The 23,154-nt window shown below is 43.3% G+C and overlaps 1 protein-coding gene across 2 annotated transcripts in view; it reads right to left on the bottom strand.

Moving 5' to 3' along the window:
• The window catches only part of LOC126266718 (titin homolog), a 1,013,152-nt gene that overhangs the window by 604,147 nt on the left and 385,851 nt on the right, over positions 1 to 23,154 (bottom strand). The gene's annotated exons all lie outside the window — the stretch shown is intronic.

The following is a 23,154-nucleotide window of genomic DNA, read 5'->3' as shown; positions in this document are numbered from 1 at the left end:
AAAGTTGTGTGCTGTGCTCAGAGACTAAGTATTGTTAATCATTGCTCTGCGAGTTGTCTTGAATGAACCTCCTCGAATTTTCTCTTTACTTAGCCCTAACTAGGCGACTATGAACAAAATTTTAGTAACTGTTCTCGTTATACGTTTCCTAATAATTTATAAGTGTTTAGGTAACCAATAATTTTTTATTGTTTTCGAAGGTGACATTTCTATTTTTAGCCACCTTCATTTGGAATAAGTGTTATTCGCCTATTTCAGCTGAAAAAAATGCTAAAATAAAAAATTTGAAATGTATTGGCACTTATTTGTTACGATATCCGAGGATTTTATTATACGTTTTCTTTTGGTATCCCACTGACAACAACCTTTCCCTACACATAGATTACTGATGCAGATGGACGGTCCTTTGTCCACCATAACATAAATTGGTTGTAATGTAACGTAACAAAAATAATCGGTTACAACGTAAAGTTGCTTGAAATTACGCGTCTCTTTTCATAATCGCCTCTTACTCTGACTGATCAGCTGAAACTTTATGAGCACTGCCCACAGCGAGATAGCAGGTCGCTGGTGCCGATGCGGCAAGTAAAGCGTCGAAGCGGAGCAGAGAAGAACGTGACCTTATTCTGGCGTGGTACGTCCTCAAAGTATGGGAACCCAACAGACATAAACGACGTTGGCAAAGAATGGATTGTTATGAGGCGGCGCTTGGAGACAAGCATCTCGAAACAGCGAAGCTGATCAGCTGCTCGTCTGCTGCTGTCGACAGCAACTATCGACAGTGGTTGGATGACGGTGTTACCAACGTAGGCGACAACGTATTGGACGTTGATGGCTCATCATCAGCAGAGGGCCCTTACATATTAGGACGTTCACGCTGGGACATCGTTAACTACGATTGCAGCGGGGTCAGGATTATCGAGATTCGATTTGGCTCGATGGAAACTTGTCACCTCTTCGGCTGAATCACGTGTCTTGTTATAGCACGTCAATGGCGGTGTCAGGATAGGCCATCATCCAGGCAAATAGTTGCACGAAACACGCACCGAGCTACGGATTCAGGCCGGTAGCACGGGAAATGGGAAACTTTCAGCTCGGCTACCACGGGACCTGTGGTGGTAATCGAAGGCATCCCGACACTGTAGACTACGCTAAGATTACTGTGGACCACCTGCATCCCATCATGCTTCATATCTTCCCCGACGGCAATGACATCTTACATCACGATAAACTGTCCCTGCCACAAGGACACACATGTCTTCCCACCAATTCGCCTGATGTGAATCCAGTACAGAACATGTGGGGTGCTATGAGGCAAACGCCCACAAACCACTGGCCCGCGATTTACAGCAGTCACGTGACCTGTCCGTAGACATTTGACGCGACTTACCTCCGGAGATCGACAAGTACCTGTCCAAACCACACCACGCTGGGTGGCTGCTCTGCTGCGTTCCAGAGGAGGACCGATGCGGTACTGATCACGTGGTCACAATATTCTGGCTCGTCACTGCATACTTCAGTTATCATTACTCTTCACGTGACTCAAGATTTTGGATTTGGTTGGGCCCTTAGCAATTATTCGAAGCATTACGAGCATTTACCGAAAGTGGCAACCATCTCCCATCCGTCGTGACATAATAGGTTTTGTGGCGTACAGCTTCCACGAACTAACACCGCACAGCCTGATGTGAGACCACTGCTCAGCTCACTTTTTGACACTTCCGTTGAAATGAATTCTGAAGCAATGCAAGCAATGCAAGGAATGTTGTTGTTGTTGTTGTGGTCTTCAGTCCTGAGACCGGTTTGATGCAGCTCTCCATGATACTCTACTCTGTGCTAGTTTCTTCATCTCCCAGTACTTACTGCAACCTACATCCTTCTGAATCTGCTTAGTGTATTCATCCCTTGGTCTCCCTCTACGATTTTTACCCTCCACGCTGCCCTCCAATGCTAAATTTGTGATTCCTTGATGCCTCAGAACATGTCCTACGAACCGGTCCCATCTTCTTGTCAAGTTGTGCCACAAACTCTTCTTCTCCCCAATTCTATTCAATACCTCCTCATTAGTTATGTGATCTACCCATCTAATCTTCAGCAGTCTTCTGTGGCACCACATTTCGAAGGCTTCAATTCTCTTCAACTCCAAACTATTTATCGTCCATGTTTCATTTCGATACATGGCTACACTCCAAACAAATACTTTCAGGAACGTCTTCCTGAGGCTTAAATCTATACTCGATGGTAACAAATTGCGCTTCTACCAACCGATTCCTTCTTTTAGTTAGGTTTTACCACAGATACCTCTTTTCCCCAATTCCATTCAGTACCTCCTTATTGGTTACGTAGCCTACCCATCTAACCTTCAGCATTCTTCTGTAGCACCAGAGAAAGTAATGACGTTGTGCGCTGGAATCTACAGCATGTGTTCTCTTCTTTTCTAAACTATTTATCGTCCATGTTTCACTTCCATACATGGCTACACTTCACACAAATACTTTCAGAAAAGACTTCCTGGTACTTAAATCTGTACCCGATGTTAACAAATTTCTCTTCTTCCGAAACGCTTTCCTTGTCATTGCCAGTCTACATTTTATATCCTCTCTACTTCGACCGTCATCAGTTATTTTGCTCCCCAAATAGCAAAACTTCTTTTCTACTTTAAGTGTCTCATTTCCTAATCTAATTCCCTCTGCATCACCCGACTTAATTCGATTACATTCCATTATCCTCGTTTTACTTTTGTTGATGTTCGTCTTATATCCTTCTTTCAAGACACTGTCCATTCCGTTCAACTGCTCTTCCAAGTTCTTTGGTGTCTCTGACAGAATTAGAATGTCATCGGCGAACCTCAGTTTTTATTTCTTCTCCATGGATTTTAATACCTACTCCGAATTTTTCTTTTGTTTCCTTTACTGCTTGCTCAGTATACAGATTAAATAACATCGGGGAGAGGGTACAACCCTGTATACGCAGATAATTTGTTTCAACTGAAAGATGGCGTTTGAACTAATATAGATTATCATGTTTGTTGACATTGCCATCGTTGGAGACGATCGATCTGTCGCAGTTCTTGCATTAAAGACTGTAAACCCTCGAAGTCAATGTCGAAAATGTATTTCTGATCTGATTACTAGACTGACCTACACTTCAGCCAGCTTCAGATGTTACATAGCTGACCTGGTCTCCTGTCGACCGACTTGTCAACTTCATCATGTATGTTGACTTCGTCAAATTTTCAGTCCTTCATATAAAAATTACGACCGATCGTTTCTCTCCTACGCAATAAAATTGTCAAGTCAGGTGACAGGAAACTTCAAACGACTACGTAATATCTGAAAATATTGTGTAACTGAAAGCAGTAATCACAAAAAAATTTGTTTCCGATCTTGACTTTTGAGGATTTTTAATCTTTAACACGATAACTCTTAATTAAAACGTCAATTCAGGTACCTCGATACCTTATGAAATACTTTTCCAATATCTGAGTCCTGATATGTATTCTATGAATGAAACTGACTTCTCTGATACATATCAGGTGTCCCTCTCAGAGCCTTCTGGAGCGTTTTTTTGCTGGTGTTTCGCTAGATATCTGCAGTTTCGTTTTTCCAATGTCTAGACAAATTTTGCTCCTCTCTGTCAAACTGACACGTAAAATTCCGCTCATTTCGTAACGGGTAACAAACCGACGCTTTCAGTCGACAGTGGGCGTGTCATGAAAGCCGTTTTTGTCGGTGCTGACGCCAATCAGAACCTGAAAAATCGAAATTTAAAATATCTGCCGAAACTAGAGAACATGTACATGACGACTGTAGGGATGCACAATATGTATATATTTTATTCAAGTTCTTTTCTGAGCTTTTTTGTAGGATTTCGTTTTTGTACGTTTTTAGTCCTTGCATTTCCTTCTCAAACCCGTTCACTCAGTCTGTTGTAAATACGATTCGCAGGATTAACAGGCAGGCACGTAGTTTAAAGCATCGAAATGCTTAGAGGAGAGATTTACGTTGCAGCGAAAGTCAAATAGTTTATAATGGGGCTGAAGATAATGGTGATGTTGATGATTGGGATGCATTTCAATATGTGAACGTGACGTTCGGGCCCTTTCATAGCTTCAGTCAGATAAAGGAACATATTATGGATTAAATGAAAAAATTAAATATATAACGGTATTACTCTAAGCACCCAAAGGATATCGGCTGGCAACTTCGTAGTCTCTAATAGGTCTGTAATACGTGAAGGTGATAACTGAAACATAGTGTTCGGAAGGGTATTCCGCTGAAATCATGTAAGGTTACCGGCTGTCGTCAGTGACGTAAGCATGCGACACGTGACACCACTTGACTAACCCTCCCTTCGCCAGTCTTTACCCCGCGGTGCAGAGTCCACTAGTTCGTCATCGTTTGGCAGAGTGCTCTTCCCAGCGCCCTACTCATCAGGTAAGCCACAGCAGGAGAGTAGAGTACGGTGCACACTTTGTTCTTTTTGTTAACGAATTGCAACTGTTTGTGTATCGTACTTTCTGCAATTGAAGACCAGTCCAGCATTGTTTGCCTAAGCGGACGTGGCAAACCGACTCAAAACCGCAGTCGGGCTGGAGAGACCAACGGCCGCTAACAGGTGTGGCTCACCATAGCATTCAAGGTATACGTTGTTGTCTAAAGTGTGACCAGCTAAGGTGTATCTGATGCTCTGAAATGAGATTCCTTCCGCATATAGCACGAAACTCACTCCTAGACAATGAGATGAATAATACCAGTCACGAACTTAAGATACACTGAAGAGCCAGAGAAATTGGTACACCTTCCCAATATCGAGTAGGGCCCCCGTCAGCACTCATAAGTGCCGCAGCACGACGTGGCATGGACTCAACTAATGTCTGACGTAGTGCTGGAGGGAACTGACACCATGAATCCTGCAGGGCTGTCCGTAAATCCGTGAGAGTACGGGGGGGGTGGAGATCTCTTCTGAACAGCACGTTGCAAGGCATCGCAGATATGCTCAATAATGTTCATGTTCAGAGGAGTGTTCCTCGAGCACTCTGTAGCGATTCTGGACGTGTGGGGTGTCGCATTGTCCTGTTGGAATTTCCCAAGTCCGTCGGAATGCACAGTGACATGAATGGATGCATGTCATCAGACAGGTTGTTTACGTACCTGTCACCTGTCAGAGTCGTATCTAGACGTATCAGGGGTCCCATATTACTCCAACTGGACACGCCCCACACCATAACAGAGCCTCCACGATCTTGAACAATCCCCTGCTGACATGCAGCGTCCATGGATTCATGAGGTTGTCTTCATACTCATACCTGTCCATCTGCTCGATACAATATGAAACGAGACTCGTCAGACCAGGCCACATGTTTCCAGTCAACAACAGTCCAATGTCGGTGTTGACGGACCCAGGCTACGTGCAAAGCTTTGTCGCGTACAGCCATCAAGGGTTTACGAGTGGGCCTTCGGTTCCGAAAGGCCATATCGATGATATTTCATTGAATGGTTCGCTCGCTAACACTTGTTCATGCCGCGCCATTGAAATCCGCAGCATTTTCTGGAAATGTTGCACTTGCGTCACGTTGAGCGGTTCTCTTCAGTCATCGTTGGTCCCGTCCTGACAGGATCTTTTTCCGGCCGGAGCGATGTCGGTGATTTGATGTTTTACCGGATTCCCGATATTCGAGGTACACTTGTGAAATGGTCGTACGGGAAAATCCCCACTTCATCGCTACCTCGGATATACCGTGTCCCATCGCTCGTGCGCCGACTATAACACCACGTCCAAACTCACTTAAATCTTCATAACCTGCCGTTTTAGCAGCAGTAACCGATCTGTCAACTGGGCCAGAGACTTGTTTTATGGATGCGTTACCGACCACTGCGTCGTATCCTGTTTACATAGCTCTGTATCTGAGTATCCACGCCTATACGAGTTTGCCTGGCGGACCAGTGTGTAAGTTTACCGGCTGTCGTCACTGATGTAGGCATGCGACACGTGGCACTACTGGACCAACTCGTCCTTCTCCGAGTTTACCACGTGGTACAGGGTCGAGTAGTTAGACGTGATTTGGCAGGTTTGTTTAATTCAATCGCCGATTGCTCTTCCTGCGGCCCTGCTCATCAGTTGAGGTACAGCAGGGAAGTCGTGTGCGACGTTTATCTGTCAACAGAGCACCCATTGCTTCTTGTGTTATCGTATTGCAACTATTCCGTACTTTCTGAAGCGGAAACTGACAATCAGTACAGCATTATTTGCATAAACGGACGTGGAAAACAGCCTAAAAACCACAGTCAGGCTGGCCACACCAACGGCCGCTAACACGTCGCACCGGTCTGGCTCACCCTGCCACGCAAGGTATACGATTTTGTCTACAGTGTGACCGGCTAAGATGTATCTGATGCTCTGAGATGAGATTTCTCCTGTATATAGCAAGTTACTCAGGAGTTTATGTCCAACAAACGGCACATCGCACAACTATTAAAAATTAAAATGATCTTGCAATGTAACCCCAGATGAAATCGTCGTTTAAAATCATAAGATGAACAATTTTCAGTCCAACATCCGTAATTATCGAAGAAGATCACTACTGCCCATTAAAATTGCTGCACCACGAAGATGACGTGCTACAGACGCGAAATTTAACCGACAGGAAGAAGATGCTGTGATATGCAAATGATTAGCTTTTCAGAGCATTCACACAAGGTTCGCGCCGGTGGCGACACATACAACGTGCTGACACGAGGAAAGTTTCCAACTGATTTCTCATACACAAACAGCAGTTGACCGCCGTTGCCTGGTGAAACGGCCACGTATCACTATCAGTCGAGATGAGGGGCATCTTATCCGCATGGCTGTAACGGATCGTGCAGCCACGTCTCGATCCCCGAGTCAACAGATGGGACGATTGGAAGACAACAATCATCTGCACGAACAGTTCGACGACATTTCCAGCAGTATGGACCATGGCTGCAGTTACCCTTGACGCTGCATCACAGACAGAAGTGCCTGCGATGGTGTACTCAAAGACGAACCAGGGTGCACGAATAGCAAAACGTCATTTTTTTCGGATGAATCCAGGTTCTGTTTACAGCACCATGATGGTCGCATACATGTTTGGCGACATCGCGGTGAACGCACATGGGGAGCGTGTATTCGTCATCGCCATACTGGCGTATCACCCGGCGTGATGGTATGGGGTGCCATTGGTTACACGTCTCGGTCACCTCTTGTTCGCATTGAAGGCACTTCGAACAGTGGACCTTACATTTCAGATGTGCTACGACCCGTGGCTCTACCCTTCTTTCGATCCCTGCGAAAGGCTACATTTCAGCAGGATAATGCACGACCGCATGTTTCTGGATACAGAAAATGTTCGACTGCTGCCCTGGCCAGCACATTCTCCAGATCCCTCAGCAATTGAAAACGTCTGGTCAATGGTGGACGAGCAACTGGCTCGTCACACTACGCCAGTCACTACTCTTGATGAACTATGGTATCGTGTTGAAGCTGCATGGGCAGCTGTACCTGTACACGGCATCCGAGCTCTGTTTGACTCAATGCCCAGGCGTATCAAGGCCGTTATTACGGCCAGAGGTGGTTGTTCTGGGTACTGATTTCTCAGGATCTATGCAACTAAATTGCGTGAAAATGTAATCACATGTCAGTCTTAGTATAATATATTTGTTCAATGAATACCCGTGTGTCATCTCCATTTCTTCTTGGTGTAGCAATTTTAATGGCCAGTAGTGTAGAAGCAGTAATAGTTGTTGATGCTAATGACATAAACACATTTTCATATCTTCGTAACGAGTTATGAGATGTCCAGAGAACAACATCAGTAAAGAGCGCACGCAAAGGGTTGTGCCGAATGCTATAAAAATGAAGAACACTACCGACGCCATTGTACTATCTGGCAAACTGTTTTACAAAGAGAATATTCCTAAGAGCAATGCACGCAGACCTTCATAGCACATTAAGAGTCGTAGTATGGGAGGTGGAGCGTCTGGATGACGAGGTCGTAAACCTTCCGCGCACACAGTGGCTGCACTCCGGAGCCTCCGGTTCGCGGCCCGTTAGCCGGCGACGCGCGCGCAGAGATTCCCACCGGCGCTGTCCACAGCTGTCGGCATACGGGACGGCTGGCAGTCTTTCTCCTCTGCCGGCACAGGCCGCGGGACGTGAATTCGCTAGTTACGGGAACAGTTGCTGGAGTGGCGCCTTACTGCACACACTGATGACAAGGAAAAGCTGGTGTGTGTACCTGAATGTTGTTTGGCACAGCTCTGTGTTGTCCGTTACCTTCCTCAGACCTGAGAATTGCCCACTCCGTCAAGTTCTAGAGAGATTTCACATTATACTCCTACTGGAGGCTGAAATCACCTTAAATACACCTCTATATTGCCAGCCATTTTGATGTATCACTTAGTTATCGGAGTGCATCTTCGCAGTACTGTGACTGCATTCTGTCACGGTGGTGCCGAGTCTGTGACCTCTAAACCGAAGTGGTGGGAGGTATAGCGAGGGCGGCGGCAGTTTCCACGCTTATTACAGCCGGCACGGCAGCGAGGGCGGAACACAAGAGGTGCCACCCACGTCTATGGCCGTCTTGCGTACGAGACTATGACTAAAAATGCAGTTTAATCGTTAATAAATAGAAATGGCAATGGATGAAGGACACAATGCGGTTCTTACAGGCTGTTTCAAAAATGACCAGTATATTTGAAACGGCAATACAAACTAAACGAGCAGCGATAGAAATACACCGTTTGTTGCAATACGCTTGGGACAGCAGTAAATTTTTAGGCAGACAAACTTTCGAAATTACAGTAGTTACAATTGTCAACAACAGATGGCGCTGCGGTCTGGGAAACTCTATAGTACGATATTTTCCACATATCCACCATGCGTAGCAAAAATATAGCGTAGTCTCTGAATGAAATTACCCGAAACCTTTGACAACGTGTCTGGCGGAATGGCTTCACATGCAGATGAGATGTACTGCTTCAGCTGTTCAATTGTTTCTGGATTCTGGCGGTACACCTGGTCTTACAAGTGTCCCCACAGAAAGAAGTCACAGGGGTTCATGTCTGGCGAATAGGAAGGCCAATCCACGCCGCCTCCTGTATGTTTCGGATAGCCCAAAGCAATCACACGATCATCGAAATATTCATTCAGGAAATTAAAAACGTCGGCCGTGCGATGTGGCCGGGCACCATCTTGCATAAACCACGAGGTGTTCGCAGTGTCGTCTAAGGCAGTTTGTACCGCAACAAATTCACGAAGAATGTCCAGATAGCGTGATGCAGTAATCATTTCGGATCTGAAAAATGAGCCAATGATTCCTTTGGAAGAAATGGCGGCCCAGACCAGTACTTTTTGAGGATGCAGGGACGATGGGACTGCAACATGGGGCTTTTCGGTTCCCCATATGCGCTAGTTCTGTTTATTGACGAAGCCGTCCAGGTAAAAATAAGCTTCGTCAGTAAACCAAATGCTGCCCACATGCATATCGCCGTCATCAATCCTGTGCACTATATCGTTAGCGAATGTCTCTTGTGCAGCAATGGTAGCGGCGCTGAGGGGTTGCCGCGTTTGAATTTTGTATGGATAGAGGTGTAAACTCTGGCGCATGAGACGATACGTGGACGTTGGCTTCATTTGGACCGCAGCTGCAACACGGCGAACGGAAACCCGAGGCCGCTGTTGGATCACCTGCTGCACTAGCTGCGCGTTGCCCTCTGTGGTTGCCTTACGCGGTCGCCCTACCTTTCAAGCACGTTCATCCGTCACGTTCCTAGTCCGTTGAAAATTTTCAAACAGATCCTTTATTGTATCGCTTTTCGGTCCTTTGGTTACATTAAACCTCCGTTGAAAACTTCGTCTTGTTGCAACAACACTGTGTTCTAGGCGGTGGAATTCCAACACCATAAAAATCCTCTGTTCTAAGGAATAAACCATGTTGTCCACAGCACACTTGCACGTTGTGAACAGCACACGCTTACAGCAAAAGACGACGTACAGAATGGCGCACCCACAGACTGCGTTGTCTTCTATATCTTTCACATCACTTGCAGCGCCATCTGTTGTTGAAAATTGTAACTACTGTAATTTCGAAAGTTTGTTCGCCTGAAAATGTACTGTTTTCCCAAGCATATTGCAACAAACGGTGTATTTCTATCACTGGTCGTTTAGTTTTTATTGCCGTTTCAAATATACCGGTCATTTTTGAAACACCCTGTACATGTTGAACTCCGTAGTTATCGGAAGACGGTACCTCAACTAAATAACGAAGATAGAAAGAGAAGTGATAGGAGACATGTCACTAACTGTCAACTTTTTTCATTGCTGACATCATTTTCTAAAATTGTTGGGATGGTAATGTACTCTAGAGCTGAGCAATAATTATATCCTCGGAAAATCACAGTCAGAATTTCAGAAGAGTTCCACGGCTGAGAATGCCATGTACATGTTCTCTCACCAAGTTTTGCAAGCGTTAAATAACAAAATAGCACCGGATGGTATTTTCCGCGAACTGTCTGAAGCATTTAAGTGTATGAATCACAATATTCTCCTAGATCAACTAAAGTTTTATGGGAGTGACGGTGTAGACATCCAGAGGGTAAAGCCATAGTTAACGAAAAGAATACAGAAAGCTGTATTTAATAATTCAACCAATGTAGTCCAGGGACTTAATCCTGGCTGGGAAGAAATCACGGAAACGGTTGCACAAGGCTAAATCTCAGGTCCACTGTTGTTCCTTATAAATGTAAGCGATCTTCTGTCTCATATACAATAAGGAGAATTAGTTCCTGTTGCAGATAACACTAGTATCGTAATCAATACAAACATACATACAGTAACAGAAGAAATGATAAACAATGTCCTCAAAAGTATGATCGACTGTTTTCTGCGAATGGTCTCATCCTCAATTTTAAAATACTCAAGATGTTCTATTCTGAACATCTACGGGTACTACATCAATTATAAATGTAACACATGTTTAGGAAATAACAAATACGGTGGAAATTTCAAAATTCGTGGGTGTAGATACAGATGAGAATTTAACACCGAAAATGCACATTTTAGAACTCTTAAAACAAGTTAATTCAACCACATTTGCACTTAGATTCATTGCAAATCTTGACGAGACCCAAATCAGCAAGTAGACGTACTGTGCATATTTTCATTCAATAATGTCATGAGGAATAAAGTTCCGTGGCAACTCATCTTTAAGAAAGAAAATCTTCATTGCTGTAAGCATAATATGTGGTGCTCACACTCGATAATCTTGTAGATATTTGTTTAATGAGTTGAGAATTCTGTCTACTGCTTTGTAGTATATTTATTCCGTCATGAAGTTTATTGTAAATAATCCACTGCAGTTCAAAAGGAAGATTGATGCACATAATTAAAATACGATATAGAAAAATTAATTAATTAGTCTAATCAATCCATATTAAGAGTGTCTTTAGCATAAAAAGGGATGCACAATACTGTAACTAAAATTTTTGATGATTTACCCACTGACATAACATGTCAGACAGAGAGCAAAATAAAATTTCAAAACAAACTGAAAAATTTCTCGTTCACAATTCCTATTCCGTAGAAGTCCTATTATTATAATGCGTAAAAGGTGGTGGGTAGGTATTATAGGAATTTCACAAATTCGTATATTTAATAAAAAATTAAAAAAAATAATTATAAACGTTCAGCATGTAACCATGTCTACAGATTGATTTGCAATGTGAATGTAAAATGACTTGTTCCACATCACTACGATTTACCGTGCAAACGATCCGTGGAACATGAAACTAACCGAATACCTTAACAAGGAACGGTAGACAGATCGCTTCGTGGGAGAAAAGAAGCCTCGTGACTGCCCTGTTTACGCCGCCATTCTTGGGAAATGGAGGAGGACCGTTCGAACGATAGGAAGGATCACTTGTCTTGCTGATCTGCGGGAAGATGGATGTGCTTCAGATTGAGAACCAAGTGTAAAGTATTGACTATGACCTTGCAACATTTGGCAGTCAACGCAGACGGCCTGCCACATTGCACAGTATTTTCATTAAACCTTATAGTATAGTAATAGATATCACCCTTAGAATGTTCACTATATTGTATTTTTAGTTTAAAAGCGTCTTTGATCCAGAGAAGTGATTAGTTATGCAATGTGAAAGTATGGCTAACGAACATTTCAGTACAATTATGTATTGTACTAGATGTTTGCATTCTAGGACGTATCCCAGTGGCGACGTTGCTAATGTGACAAACTAAATTATTCCAGAACCTTTGGTCAAAGCACCTAACTATTTCTCTAATAAAACGCATTCGAAACATATGATCCCATGTGAACACCTGGAGTTACAATTGTCTAAGGCGAAATTTGTGTATTCAAAATGGTTCAAATGGCTCTAAGCATTATGGAACTTAACATCTCATGTCATCAGTCCCCTAGACTTAGAACTACTTAAAACTAACTAACCTAAGGACATAACAATTATCCATGCCCGAGGCAGGATTCGAACGTGCGACCTTAGCAGCAGCGCGGTTCCGGACTGAAGCGCCTAGAACCTATCGGCCACAGTGGCCGGCTTATGTGTTGTAAAAGAAGCGTGAGAAGTAGCAGCTACATTAATTCTCGCCGTTTAGTACAAGTTTATATTTACTCGTATGTCAGCACTTTCTCAGCGCTAGTTTTGAGAAATCTGCACACTTGCTTCTGCTATGTCAGAAAGACTAATGACAGGCTATAGGTTTCTACATCAATTCCTTCAGCCATCCTCAGTTACGAACGCCATTTAATACCTATTCTGAATGCAACCGCTGACACAAAGTCTACAATGCAGCACTGATTGCAGAAAGCAGTCATCTGTTGTCTTTACCATCGTTACGCTCATGGACGATTAGGACCTCACAGTTTGCCTAAACTTTAACAGTAAATGGTAAAGCTACTACTGTTCAGAGAAGTGTGTGTCTGAAGTTGTAAAATGGTGATATCACTTCAAGAATTTTCACTAATGACACAAAGTATTGCTTAGTTTCCAGTGTTATTTTGAAACGTCTTTTAGACTTATTCCTATAGCCTGAAATAGAACATCGTTATTCAAAGCCTATAGTTGCATTCCAGAAGTTCCCTATGCTGTGGTCATCTAAGCAGCAATGGCACGAGCACAGCGTATCCACGAATTACGTCATACCTGCTTGCTACTAATGGCCTCAGAGCTTTCTTTTCACCAGAAAGAGGTCACTGCCCCAGTGTAGATCGATGAGAAAAGCAGAGATTAGCAATGATGTCATCTCTTTTTCCGGCTGGCATGTCGGCTTCGGGTTAAACCTTAAGGCCAAGATAAATTATTATACTTGTATGGATATGATGTCTGTTCTTTCGGACATGCCCGAAGCCCTCTAGAACGAAATTAGAATTACATTAATACCTTCAACTGCTGACGAGCGTTGATATATATCAACGGGGATAGGTGAAAATGTATGCCCCGACGGGGATTCGATCCCGAGATCACCTGCTTACATGGCGCACGCTCTATCCATCTGAGCCACCGTGGGCACAGAAGATAGTGCGATTGCAGGAACTATCTCGTGCACGCTTCCCGCGAGACCCACATTCTCAACTTGTATGTCCACACACTACATTCGTAGTGTTCCACCCCAACAGATTCATTACTCGTGGAAGAATTTTCTTACCAAGTCCCGTAAGATTTCGGCGAATATGTGCGCATCCGCACAGAAGATCATGGCCGGTATTGCCAGAACTATATACTTATATGGATATGGTATCTGTTCATTCGGACATGTGCGGATGTACGCATATTACTCGAACTTGGTAAGAATGTCTTCCACGAGTAATGAGTGTGTTGGGTAGTGACACTACGGATGTAGTGTGTGGACATATAAGTTGAGAATGTGGGTATCGCTGGAGGCGTGGGCGTGATAGTCCCTGGAGACGCCCTATCCTGTGTGTCGTTGGTGTCTCAGATGGATAGAGCGTCTGCCATGTAAGCAGAAGATCCCGGGTTCGAGTCCCGGTCGGGGCACACAATTTCACCTGTCCCCGTTGATATATATGAACGCCCGTCATCAGCTGAACATATTACTATAGTTGTAAAGGTAAATCAAAGTCAGCCACGCGAGTAGACAGGACTTACAGATTCAAACACTCATCGAGCTACACGCTCGCTATCGTCACCGTTCCCATGTCCATCGCCCCCTTCCAAAAACTGCGCTTCCCCAAAACGGCACTTTGCGTTCAGCTGCCCACTCTCAGAGGAGCATTTTCCTTTGTATCAATTTTTTCATTTTATTAATAACCAAACAACTTTGTTTCTCTCTCTCTCTCCAGGAAAATACTTCTAGTGTTAATTCTCTGCTGTACGTCTCGTGCAAAATTTTTCAGCTGTATTTAATTTCTTTGCGTCCTTTCTCTCAGTCAAACGATTTCAAACCAACACGCGAGGTTTGAACTGTCACTATTTTGTAGAATAGTCCATCAACTATATTGAAATTACTTGCACTGAGATAATTAAACGACAGTATGTAACGGTTATTGCCACCCATGCCGCACATATACAAACTTGGCAATATACACAGCAGGAATGGACGAGGGCAACAGAAAGCTGTGTCTACTAACGGGGAGTAACGGGGAGAACGAATTGTGGAATATAACCAGTTAGTTTGTTATAAGTATTATTATTTTTTTTCTAATAATTCCATGTAGTATTGTCTACATACATGGTTAAATACATCTACATGGATACTCTGCAAATCACAAGTGCCTAGCAGAGGGTTCATCGAACCACCTTCACAATTCTGTATTATTCCAATCTCGTAAACCGCACGGATAGAATGAACACCTGTATCTTTCCGTACTAGCTCTGATATCTTTATTTTATCTTGGTGATCGTTTCTCCCTATGTAGGTTGGTGTCAAAAAGGGGAAGGAGAAAGTTGGTGATTGGAATTTCGTGAGAAGATCCCGTCACAACGAAAAACGCCTTTCTTTTAATGACGTCCAGCCCAAATCCTGTATCATTTCTGTGACACTCTCACCCATATTTCGCGATAATACAAAACGTATTGCCTTTCTTTGAACTTTTTCGATGTACTCAGTCAGTCCTACCTGGTAAGAATCCCACACTATGCAGCAGTGTTCTAAAAGAGGACTGACAAGCGTAGTGTAGGCAGTCTCCTTAGTAGGTCTGTTACATTTGTAAGTGTCCTGCCAATAAAACGCAGTCTTTGGTTATCCTTCCCCAAAACATTTTCTAAGTGTTTCTTCCAATTTAAGTTGTTCATAATTGTAATACCTGGGTGTTTAGTTGAATTTACGACTTTTAGATAAGACCGATTTACCGTGTAACCGAAGTTCAATAAGTTTCTTTTAGCACTCATCCGGATGACCTCACACTTTTCGTTATTTAGGGTCAACTGCCACTTTTCGCACCATTCAGATATCTTTTCTAAATCCTTTTGCAGTTTCTTTTGATCTGCCGATTACTTTATTGGTCGATAAACGACAGAGTCATTTGCAAACAACCGAGGACGGTTGCTCAGATTGTCTGCCAAATCGTTTATACAGGGTGTTACAAAACGTTACGGCCAATCTTTCAGGAAACATTCCTCACACACAAAGAAAGGAAATATGTTATGTGGACATGTGTCCGGAAACGCTTACTTTCCATGTTGGAGCTCATTTTATTACTTCTCTTCAAATCACATTAATCATGGAATGGAAACACACAGCAACAGAACGTACCAACGTGACTTCAAACACATTGTTACAGGAAATGTTCAAAATGTCCTCCCTTAGCGAGGATACATGCATCCACCCTCCGTCGCATGGAATCCCTGATGGGCTGATGCAGCCCTGGAGAATGGCGTATTGTATCACAGCCGTCCACAATACGAGCATGAAGAGTTTCTGCATTTGGTACCGGGGTTGCGTAGACAAGAGCTTTCAAATGCCCCCAAAAATGAAAGTTAAGAGGGTTGAGGTCAGGGCAGCGTGGAGGCCATGGAATTGGTCCGCCTCTACCAATCCATCGGTCATCGAATCTGTTGTTGAGAAGCGTACGAACACTTGGACCGAAATGTGCAGGAGCTCCATCGTGCATGAACCACATGTTGTGTCGTACTTGTAAAGGCACATGTTCTAGCAGCACAGATAGAGTATCCCGTATGAAATCATGATAACGTGCTCCATTGAGCGTAGGTGGAAGAACATTGGGCCCAATCAAGACATCACCTACAATGCCTGCCCAAACGTTCACTGTAAATCTGTCTTAATGACGTGTTTGCACAATTGCGTGTCGATTCTCGTCAGCCCACACATGTTGACTGTCAAAATTTACAATTTGATCACGTTGGAATGAAGCCTCATCCGTAAAGAGAACATTTGGCTGAAATGAGGATTGACACATTGTTGGATGAACCATTCGCAGAAGTGTATCCGTGGAGGCCAATCAGCTGCTGATAGTGCCTGCACACACTAAACATGGTACGGAAACAAGTGGTTCTCCCGTATCACTCTCCATACAGTGTACTACCTTTCTTGAATATTGGTGTGACTTGTGCGACTTTCCAGTCTTTGGGCACGTATCTTTTGTCGAGCGAACGGTTGTATGTGATTGTTGAGTATGGAGCTAATGCATCAGCATACTCCGAAAGGAACCTAACTGGCACACAGTCTGGACCAGAAGACTTGCTTTTATTAAGCGATTTCAGTTGCTTCACTACTCCGTGGATATTTACTCATGTTGGCAACTGCGTTACTCATGTTGGCAACTGTTCTCGGTTCGAATTCTGGAATATTTACTTCGTCTTCTTTTGTGAAGGCATTTTGGAAGGCTGTGTTTAGTAACTCTGCTTTGGCAGCATTGTCTTCAATAGTATCTCCATTGCTATCGTGCAGAGAAGGCATTGATTGTTTCTTGCCGCTAACATACTTCACATACGATCAGAATTTCTTTAGATTTTCTGCCAGGTTCGAGACCAAGTTTCGTTGTGAAAACTGTTATAGGCATCTCGCATTGAAGTCCGCAGTAAAATACAGTAAGTTATTTGCTAAAAACGTACTATAAATGGTGAATGAACCCTGGTAGATAACAGTGTAGTTGGCATTTCGTCCATCATGTACCATGGAGACACACCGCCATAATGAACGATCGTCGACCCTGACTGCCACGCGAAGACGGCAACTGGGTCTGATCACCCTTTTCAGGACAACTGGGAAACTAGTAAGAGGGAGAACGGCGTCTTAGGTTTCCGTTTCAGACACAAGACGAAACTGTCATCGATCGATAAGCTATTGTTATACGTGGAAGTCAGTGTCATACAAGTGATAGCTATCTAACACAATTTGTGTGAGGATCATCAGTGTATTTCCGGCACGACCGAGCCTTTTGACTTCGCGATGGCACAAAATTCTATTCAAATCACACTGACGCCGGATGGTGTCCTCTGGATGATCATTCGTTTCTTGCTGTCATACTTGCTGTTTTTTACGAAACTTAACGACATTCTGCACTCGTTTTTCTCACTGCTTCGGAAGACTCTTCAAAATAAATGCCAGAAGGTAGGTTAGCGTGAGAGGAACCAAGCAGTCAATTTTGGTGACAGTGATCTGATTTTTTTCCATTATGGTTCTTACCTGCGTCGACTTCAGAGTTCATAATGTCTACAGAAAAAATACCTCTGTGATGATTGGTTTTTTGTTCTAGAACATATTGTGTTTGGATATGCGAAGCTACTTGTGAACACTGAGATGATCCAGAGTAACTTCAGAAACCATTACGGGCTTACTTAGTCCGCGCCATTGTGTTGTCAGGACTCTCGTAATCCTAAGTTCCAGGCCGTGTTAAGTCTGATGAGCTACCAAAAGATGCTAGGCACATCCTTCTGCAGACGACACTGAAGGCATTACACAGACAATGAAGATAGATCTTGAGCCAGTCTTATAACAATGACGTTGAAGGGGAGAATTTTATCGCGTTAAGGTCGAGGCCACGTGATGTACACATCGCACTTCTTACAGTGCTTTGCGTGGCCAGCGTGAAATGGCAAATCTGCCAAACACCAGAGAGCAGCTTCTCAAGAACGAACATACATGGTGCTACATTGATCGTGACCGGGCCAAATATCTCACGAAATAAGCGTCAAACGGAAAAACTATGAAGAACAAAACTTGTCTAGCTTGAAGGGGGAAACCAAATGGCGCTATGGTTGGCCCGGTAGATGGCGCTGCCATAGGTCAAACGGATTTCAACTGCGTTTTTTAAAATAGGAACCCTCATTTTTTATTACATGTTCGTGTAGTACGTAAAGAAATATGAATGTTTTAGTTGGACCACATTTTTCGCTTTGTGATAGATGGCGCTGTAATAGTCACAAGCATATGGCTCACATTTTTAGACGAACAGTTGGTAACAGATAGGTTTTTTAAATTAAAATACACAACGTAGGTACGTTTGAACATTTCATTTCGGTTGTTCCAATGTGATACATGTACCTTTGTGAACTTGTCATTTCTGAGAACGCATGCTGTTACAGAGTGATTACCTGTAAATACCACATCAATGCAATAAATGCTCAAAATTATGTCCGTCAACCTCACTGCATTTGGCAATACGTATAACAACATTCCACTCAACAGCGAGCAGTTCGCCTTCCGTAATGTTCGCACATGCATTGACTATCCGCTGGCGCATGCTGTCAGGCGTTGTCGGTGGATCACGACAGCAAATATCCTTCAACTTTCCCCACAGAAAGAAATCCGGGGACGTCAGATCCGGTCAACGTGCGGGCCATGGTATGGTGCTTGGACGACCAATGCACCTGTCATAAAATATACTATTGAATACCGTTTCAACCGCACGCGACCTGTATGCCGGACATCCATCATGTTGGAAGTACATTGCCATTCTGTCATGCAGCGAAACATCTTGCAGTAACATCGGTAGAACATTACGTAGGAAATCAGCATACATTGCAGCATTTAGATTGCCATCGATAAAATGGGGGCCAATTATCCCTCCTCCCATAATGCCGCACCATACATTGACCCGCCAAAGTCGCTGACGTTCCACTTGTCGCAGCCATCGTGGATTTTCCGTTGCCCAATAGTGAATATTATGCCGGTTTACGTTACCGCTGTTGGTGAATGACGCTTCGTCGCTAAATACAACGCGTGCAAAAAATCTGTCATCGTCCCGTAATTTCTCTTGTACCCAGTGGCAGAACTGTACACAACGTTCAAAGTCGTCGCCATGCAATTCATGGTGCATAGAAACATGGTACGGGTGCAGTCGATGTTGATGTAGCATTCTCAACACCGACGTTTTTGAGATTTCCGATTCTCGCGCAGTTTGTCTGCTACTGATGTGCGGATTAGCCGCGACAGCAGCTAAAATACCTACTTGGGCATCATCATTTGTTGGAGGTCGTGGTTGACGTTTCACATGTGGCTGAACACGTCCTGTTTCCTTAAATAACGGAACCATCCGGCGAACGGTCCGGACACTTCGATGATGTGGTCCAGGATACCTAGCAGCATACATAGCACACGCCCGTTGAGCATTTTTATCACAATAGCCATACATCAACACGATATCGACCTTTTCCGCAATTGGTAAACGGTCTATTTTAACACGGGTAATGCATCACGAAGCAAATACCGTCAGCACTGGCGGAATGTCACGTGATACCATATACATATAAGTTTGTGACTATTACAGCACCATTTGTCACAAAGCGAATTAAAACATTCATATTTCTTTACGTACTACACGAACATGTAATAAAAAATGGGGGTTCCTATTTTAAAAAAACGCAGTTGATATCCGTTTGACCTATGGCAGCGCCATCTTGCTGACCAACCATAGTGCAATCCGGTTTCCCCTTTCCAGCTAGACGAGTTTCGTTCTTTGAAGGTTTTTCGTTTGCTGCTTATTTCGTGATATATTTGGCCCGGTCACTATCAATGGACCACTCTGTATATGTGCCCATAAAGAACTTAGACTAACATATCAACGTTCTTGTTCGCAGCACAAACTCAAAATTCCTGGCGTGTGCATCTAGCCGCACAAGGACAGCGACGTCCACTTTATCATTAGCGAAAGCAGGAGACGAACGTGTTCTTACATACGAGAAGAGGCTGAGGTTGTAAGAGCCAGATGCGGCGCATGTCCTACAAGGTCAGTTATTTCTGATTAGCCTTTCCCAGATATTTTGCGGCGTATCGTACCATATGGTGTCTGGCAGACGCTGCGCTAAGCAATGTTTATGTCAGCAGGCGAAGTCCTTTTAGTTTGTTTACCTGTCCTGGAATCTCGTAAACGCGAAATCTTTTCGTTGTTGTATCCACGGTAGAGTTAAATTCGCCGAACACGTGGCGACATGTTTCCAAATGCTGATCGTTACCACACCAACAGGTGACGTCACCGCGGTAAACGTCGCTATATATGGAGTGCCACGAGGTTCACCGATTGACAGCAAAAGGCGAAGTTGGGGAAAATATGCTGCAGTCACATGGACCGCTCCGCAGAGATTCGCCGAAGGGCAGTAATTTTCCGCAGTACATGTTTAACACACTCGTATGTCAACGATACGTTGACAATATCGTCAGTCTTTTATCCGTGCTAAATATGTAAACATAAACAAGAATGACGCTAACCTCCTGTGTCACGACCACAGTACTCAGCTCCTCAACGCGTGAGACCGTTATAAATTAACTGGCTCTGAGTTAAGGTAAGTTCGGCGTTTTCGTATGAGCGCGGTGTTTACAACGAATAAATCTGTCGCGTACTGCTGCTGATTCGGCTGATCTCTTTCCCTTCTGCCACGCTTCGTACCACATTCTGACACCTCAGCAGCCGGAGACATATCTGACAGGGCATCAAAGTGTACAGCAGAACGGGTTTGGCCACCAGCGCTCGATATTCCGCGCCATTTAGCGACAGTCGTTAGCAGGCCTTCGTCGACTGTATCTCATAGCACTCGTTACAGATGGAGCAATTTGCAGCCTGCTAGCTTGGGAAAGAAATGGAACTTGGTCATTACTGGTGAGCCGCAGCCATATTTAACTCGAACGATTTAGGGGCACCACGGTCGAGGCGGATCAAGCCCCCACGCAAGCAGAGCGACTGATCCCCTTACCTGTAATGACCGGCGCTGTCCCGACACGTGCGACGTTAATCAGATGGACGTGTCGTGGCTGGTTCGCTTCGAAACTAGTATGACATCATCCCGCATATGATTTACTCTGACTTCCACTGTGTATGAATCAGTCATTCCAACTGAGCAGCCCTAGAAACGAGGCAGGTCCTAACGATACAGAACACGCATATATGGTGGCGTTGTTGGTGTTGAATTTCGAGAGGCTGACTTCAGAATTAACACATCACGCTCTAACAATACCACCACTTGCAAAGTAGGTTAGAAATCAGATTAATAATGTCGCTCACGCAGTATATGTTCGCTTATTGGGCAACAACAAAGTTACTGACTGTGGATGGTATCGTCAGAATGGAAATAATGAATTCACTATAAAAAAGTTATTAATTTTGGCACTTATCTTGAATGGATTCCCATGTAAATTTCGTCGAAGATGTTATGGCTCATCTTGTTGATTATAGGGTGATTTCACTTTGACTGCTAGAAGGTCCGGATCTGTATTTTAGCAATATTTGAAGACCTAACAAATGCGTCTTTCAGGAAATTCTTAATGATAAAAAAATCCCAGATCAGAACAATGGTATGCTAGAAATAATTTTTGACTTGTTGTTCATGATCAACATTTTTATGAAACTTCTTGTAAATTCACATATACTTCTTCTTAATTGTCACGTAATCAAGAAAACAGTTTTGTATCTATTCTCATATATTTAATTTCCACTTTAACCAAACACAAGACTTGGCTGTTGTTTTACAAAGCGAAATAATAACTTAACTTCTGCAAAGTGAAACAAAGACTGTTCTGTGCGTATTCGCGCCAAAACGGTTACAAGTGAGTCAAATATTATGACAGTCTCACAGAAATGAATACATACAAGAACCATATCACTGTAATATATCGATACATGGGATAACCTATACATTAATAAAACCAAATGTAAATATTGTCACAAAAATATGTCTATTACTTCCAGATAAGTAGTACGATATTACTAGTATCGAGAAGTGGGGTTGGAGTGCCATAATGGTCACGTAAATAAAGAACCATTACAACGCTCTCGAGGACAAGAAAACGCAAGGAAAATTCATCAGTTTATGATACGACTAGTTAGAATTGTAGAGTACACTGCGTTATGACTGTACTAACAGCAAACTTCCTAAAGCTTTCAGGGATGTCCTTATTATGTATTTATGTATTTCCATCGCTACGGGCGAAAAAATAGAAACAATATTCGTGCTTGTACAATAAAGGGGTATGGGCTGAAAATGTTGCCGCGTAGTATGGATCGGCAAAACCAAAACTATGTGGGTGTTTTTCTGTGACTGCAACATAAGGTTACAGGTAAGGAGTCACATCTAGAGGAATATTGACATTATCTTCTAAACATCTAGCCATTTTATGACTGAAATTTGTCAAAATGAAATCTGAATGTTTCGTTGTGGATTCCTTCACTGCTAGTATACCGTTAAGGGGTTAGTACGTCCTGTGAGAGATCTGAAAAACTACACATGACAAGAAGACCCTACGCTTTATTTTGAGACTATGGCGAATGAGTGGTTTTCCGATCGTCAGTATGCAGTCTTCACCGCCAACTTGTCAAGTACCAAAACAGTTGTAACTGCAGGTGATTGGAGTCGAAGCACAGATGTGTAAAGACTATTTAAACTGATTAAGGTTTGTAATCAAAAACAAACTGAAAACTAGACGGTAGTAAGTAATTGTTTATTATTCTTTACCGTGAAAATGGCCGGCGGTTCTAGGCGCTATAGTATGCAGATGACACAAGTATTGCAGTAAATAGTATGTCTAGTGTAGTTCTAGAAATCTATGCTAATGATATTTTCATGGATATTAGTAAATGGTTTAACGCTAACTCAATGACATTAAACTTCCAAAAGAATCACTATATGGAATTCAGAACCTGTAAGAGGTTTCCACCCAGCATATACATAAAGTATGAAGAAGAGCAGATAG

Source organism: Schistocerca gregaria, chromosome 4 (assembly GCF_023897955.1).
Source record: "Schistocerca gregaria isolate iqSchGreg1 chromosome 4, iqSchGreg1.2, whole genome shotgun sequence".
In the NCBI taxonomy this organism is placed as follows: domain Eukaryota; kingdom Metazoa; phylum Arthropoda; class Insecta; order Orthoptera; family Acrididae; genus Schistocerca; species Schistocerca gregaria.
The sequence above is the reverse complement of the archived record's forward strand: the minus strand, read 5'-3'. Positions and strand labels throughout refer to the sequence as shown.